The sequence below is a fragment of the Miscanthus floridulus genome, chromosome 3 (genome assembly GCF_019320115.1).
Source record: "Miscanthus floridulus cultivar M001 chromosome 3, ASM1932011v1, whole genome shotgun sequence".
In the NCBI taxonomy this organism is placed as follows: Eukaryota; Viridiplantae; Streptophyta; class Magnoliopsida; order Poales; family Poaceae; genus Miscanthus; species Miscanthus floridulus.
The window spans coordinates 21,212,170-21,217,172 of record NC_089582.1 but is presented as its reverse complement, the minus strand read 5'-3'; the positions used below and the strand labels follow the sequence as shown (position 1 = coordinate 21,217,172).

Genomic DNA, 5,003 nt, shown 5'->3' with positions numbered 1-5,003 from the left:
TCTGAGCTGTACATCATGGAGCAGTTCCATGACTACAAGATGGTTGATAACCGTCCTGTAGTCGAACAAGCTCATGAGATACAGGGACTAGTGAAGGAATTGGAGCTGTACGGCTGTCCTCTCCCTGACAGGTTCGTGGCAGGGTGCATTATTGCTAAGCTGCCATCTTCCTGGACTGATTTTGCTACTACCTTGAAACACAAGAGGCAGCAGTTTAGCATTGCTGAACTTGTTGGCACTCTTGATGTTGAGGACAAGGCAAGAGCAAAGGATGTTAAGGGAAAGAGCAAGGGCGGGAATGGTGAGGAGACTACTAGTGCACATGTGGTGCAAAAGTTTCGTCCTAAGCCACAAAAGAAGAAGCCCCAGCAGGAGCTTAAGCAGAAATCCACTACCTTCTTCAAGAAAGGTAATAATAAGAAGATGGGATTAGACAAGGCAAAGATGAACTGCTTCACTTGTGGGAACACTAGGCACTTTTCTAGAGAGTGTCCTGAGGCTAAGTGGAAGCCCCCACCAAAGGCGAAGACAGTCAACACCATTGAGACTGATGCAGACGCTTCTGGGTATGGTAATTTATCTGCATTTACAGTTTGTTCCTCACTTGATTGGTGGGTTGATACAGGTGCAAATATACATGTGTGTGCTGATAAGTCCTTGTTTTCTTTTTACCAGGTCGGGAGGAGTGGAGCCTTGCTGATGGGGAATGGCGCGCGTGCTGGTGTTCATGGTGTTGGTACGGTGGATCTGAAGCTTACTTCGGGGAAGACCGTGCAACTCAAGAACGTGCATCATGTCCCCTCAATAAGGAAAAATCTTATTAGTGGCTCTCTGCTATGTCGAGACGGTTTTAAACTTGTGTTTGAGTCGAATAAATGTGTTATGTCGAAGTATGGAACCTTTGTTGGAAAAGGCTATGAGAGCGGAGGCTTGTTCCGCTTGTCTTTGGTTGATACTTTACCTCTTGCAGTGAATAATGTCGTTAATAACGTTAATGTTGAGATGAATATTTGGCATTCTCGATTATGTCATGTTAACTTTGGTTGCATGTCCCGCTTAGCTGGTTTGAATTTAATTCCTAAATTTGACGTTGCCAAAAGCTCCAAATGTCATACATGCGTTGAGGCAAAACAACCTCGCAAGCCTCACAAGGCAGTTGCGGCGAGAGAGTTGGCACCACTTGAACTCATCCATTCCGATATTTGTGAAATGAACGGAATTTTGACAAAAGGTGGTAAGAGATACTTCATAACGTTCATAGATGATTGCACTCGATATTGCTATGTGTACCTAATTAAAACAAAAGATGAGGCATTACATTATTTTAAAACCTTTAAAGCTGAGGCTGAGAATCAACTTGAAAAACATATCAAACGGTTGCGGTCCGATCACGGGGGAGAATATTTCTCTAATGAATTTTCTGAGTTTTGCGCGGTGCATGGTATAATTCATGAGAGGACACCTCCATACTCACCACAATCCAATGGGATTGCTGAGAGAAAGAACCGCACTCTAACTGACTTGGTGAATGCCATGTTGGAGACAGCTGGTTTATCTAAGGAATGGTGGGGTGAGACAATTTTAGCTGCAAATCATGTCCTAAATAGAGTGCCCACAAAGAACAAAGAAATCACTCCATTTGAGGAATGGGAGAAAAAGAGATTAAATATTTCTTATCTTCGCGTTTGGGGTTGTTTGGCCAAAGTGAACGTGCCAATAAACAAAAAGCGAAAGCTTGGACCAAAAACTGTAGATTGTGTTTTCCTAGGCTATGCCATTCATAGTGTGGGCTATCGTTTTTTAATAATAAATTCTAGTGCTCCTGATATGGCTGTTGGAACAGTCATGGAGTCTAGAGATGCCACGTTCTTTGAGAATGAATTTCCAATGAAAATAGGTGCATCTAGCATGTCTAGTCATGATCCTGTTCCTGAACTTCATGAATCGAATATACACGCTGATGATAACACCCATGAGCTTGAGCAAAATCCTGAGGAGGATGATAATACTGTCACTCGAAGGAGTAAGAGGCAAAGAGTTGCAAAATCCTTTGGAGAAGATTTTATTATATATCTCGTGGATGACACTCCCACAACTGTTTCTGAGGCATACTCCTCTCCTGATTCTGACATGTGGAAGGAGGCAGTGCAAAGTGAGATGGACTCTATTATGTCCAATGGGACGTGGGAAGTGGTTGACCGTCCATTTGGTTGCAAACCTGTGGGCTGCAAATGGGTGTTTAAAAAGAAGCTGAGGCCTGATGGTACAATTGAGAAGTACAAAGCTAGGCTTGTTGCTAAGGGTTATACACAGAAGGAAGGTGAAGATTACTTTGATACTTACTCACCTGTTGCTCGATTGACGACCATTCGTGTGTTGCTGTCCCTGGCTGCCTCACATGGTCTTTTCATTCATCAGATGGATGTTAAGACAGTCTTCCTAAATGGAGAGCTTGAGGAAGAGATCTACATGGATCAGCCTGATGGGTTTATTGCAAATGGTCAAGAGGGTAAAGTTTGTAAGTTATTGAAGTCCCTGTACGGCCTAAAGCAAGCCCCCAAGCAGTGGCATGAGAAGTTTGATAAAACTCTAACATCAGCCGGCTTTGTTGTGAATGAAGCTGATAAATGTGTATATTATCGGTTTGGTGGTGGTGATGGTGTGATATTATGCCTATATGTGGATGATATATTAATATTTGGCAACAATCTAAATGTGATTAAAGAAGTAAAAGATTTTTTGTCGAGTAACTTTGAGATGAAAGACTTGGGAGAGGCTGATGTTATTCTCAACATTAAGCTTTCAAGGGAGGAAGGAAGTGGTGGGGTAACTCTTATGCAGTCTCACTATGTGGAAAAGGTCTTGAACCGATTTGGGTACAGTGAGTGTACGCCTGCTCCTACTCCGTACGATCCAAGTGTTCATTTGAGGAAGAATCACAGAATTGCAAGAGACCAATTGAGATATTCACAGATAATTGGTTCTCTTATGTACCTAGCTAGCGCAACCAGGCCTGATATCTCGTTCGCTGTAAGCAAACTGAGCTGGTTTATGTCAAATCCGGGAGATACTCACTAGAATGCTCTTGAGAGAGTGCTACGCTATTTGAAAGGGACAATGAGTTACAGCATTCACTTTTCCGGGTATCCGAGGGTACTAGAGGGTTATTGTGATGCTAATTGGATTTCTGATGTGGATCAGCTGTATGCCACGAGTGGATACGTGTTTCTACTTGGAGGTGGTGCTGTTTCTTGGAAGTCTTGCAAGCAGACTATCTTAACGAAGTCTACAATGGAAGCAGAACTGACCGCATTGGATACCGCTAGTGCTGAGGCAGAGTGGCTCCGTGATCTCCTGATGGATTTGTCGATTGTTGAGAAACCAATCCCGGCAATTTCCATGAACTGTGATAATCAAACTGTGATCACTAAGGTAAACAGTTCTAAGGATAACATGAAGTCCACAAAGCATGTGAAGAGACGTTTGAAGACTGTCAGAAAACTGAGAAACTCCGAAGTAATTGCATTGGACTATGTCCATACATCAAATAATCTAGCAGATCAATTCACTAAGGGTCTATCACGCAATGTGATAGAAGGTGCGTCGAGGGAATTGGGTTTGAGACCCACATAGAGCCATCAACAGTGGTAACCTATCCTATGTGATCGGAGATCCTGTGAATTAGGATGGCGAAACAAGCTGTTGATTGACTGAGGGAGAGACCCCTTAGATTATAGCTCAGTTCGTTGGAGATGCACCGTCTCTCCAATACTGTTAGGCAGGATGATTAAGTTCTTAATGTGATCCGAGCGGCTTGGTATAGCGGGGATGTTGTCCTACAGAACGTCCTATAAGGAACACACCTATATGAGCTCGATTGCTAGTCACAATCTATGAGATGTGGGTAATCTCTAGATGCTCATGAAAAGGCCTCGAAGTGTGACTTATATGCTTCAAAACAGAGGGAAGGTACTTGGCAGCCTAGTATCAGTTAAGAGGCTATGTGAAACTCATCTCGCACAAAACTATCAATTCAAGGTTCTGTCCATTGTTCAGTTGTGGATGAGTGTAGCTAGCTTTCTAGATGGATGTTCAACTTAACAGTCTCCATCGAAACACTGGTATATAAAAGGAATGTGGTTCTGAGAACTTCAAATTGCGTACCCTAGAGTTTGGTGGGGATTGTTAGATATTATGGGCTTGGCCCATTTATTTAATATCTCTATTAAACTCTATGGTCCGTACATGTACATTAATGGTTTTATACCATATGGGAATTTAATCGAGAGGCGACTCTACTTAAATACTTGATCATTGATCGATCTATTTGAGAAGTAAAAGTGAATCACCTGGATGCCACACGCGCGCGCGCGCGCCGCCGCCGCCGCCGCCCGGCCCGGCCCGAGCCCGTGCCCGTGCGCATGGGCGTGGCGTGGCGAGGCGAGGCGAGGCGAGGCAGGCAGGCAGGCAGGCGAGCGGCGGTGAGCGAGCGGACGGGCGGGCGAGGCCTTTATTTTTGAAACTCCGTTTCCGTTTCCTGTGATGAATTGATTGGAGGTTAACTCCCGTGACTTCTGGCTCTCCGTCTCCGTCTCTCCCACCGCAGAAGGGAGGTGTGACCCCTCGGTGCCGTTGGCTTCTCGTCTTCTGGCCTCTGCCTATAAAACAAATCCTCCCCTCTCGGTTAAGCTCTCTTGGCAAAATACACCACTTTCCAGCAGCGTAAGTTCTTCCCGTTCCACCTCCGGCGAGCACCAGAGATGGAAGAGTAGGCCTCCGGAACGCGTCTCCGTCATGGGCTTCACCTGCTCGGGTGAGGACGGGCGATTACGTTTTTGGGGAGTGTCGGTGGTGGCACGACTACTCGCTGGTGAACCTGTAACGGTATCTCTTCACGGCGTCCTTTTCTGCACTGCATCGAGCGGGACGACTACAACAACAAAGCACCACCATGGCTTTTCCTGGTGCGAGCGGCTCCGCCGCAGGGTATAATCTCCTTCACC

The 5,003-nt window shown here is 45.2% G+C and overlaps 1 long non-coding RNA gene across 2 annotated transcripts; it reads left to right on the top strand.

The window, feature by feature from the left end:
- Nucleotides 1-231: 231 nt before the first annotated feature.
- On the top strand, nucleotides 232-995 carry LOC136545181 (uncharacterized). 2 transcript variants are annotated; one of them, XR_010780945.1, is made up of 2 exons: nucleotides 232-566; nucleotides 676-995. It is a non-coding gene; the product is annotated as an uncharacterized lncRNA (long non-coding RNA). The 2 variants fall into 2 exon arrangements; XR_010780946.1 differs by having other exon boundaries at nucleotides 232-571.
- Nucleotides 996-5,003: the final 4,008 nt, after the last annotated feature.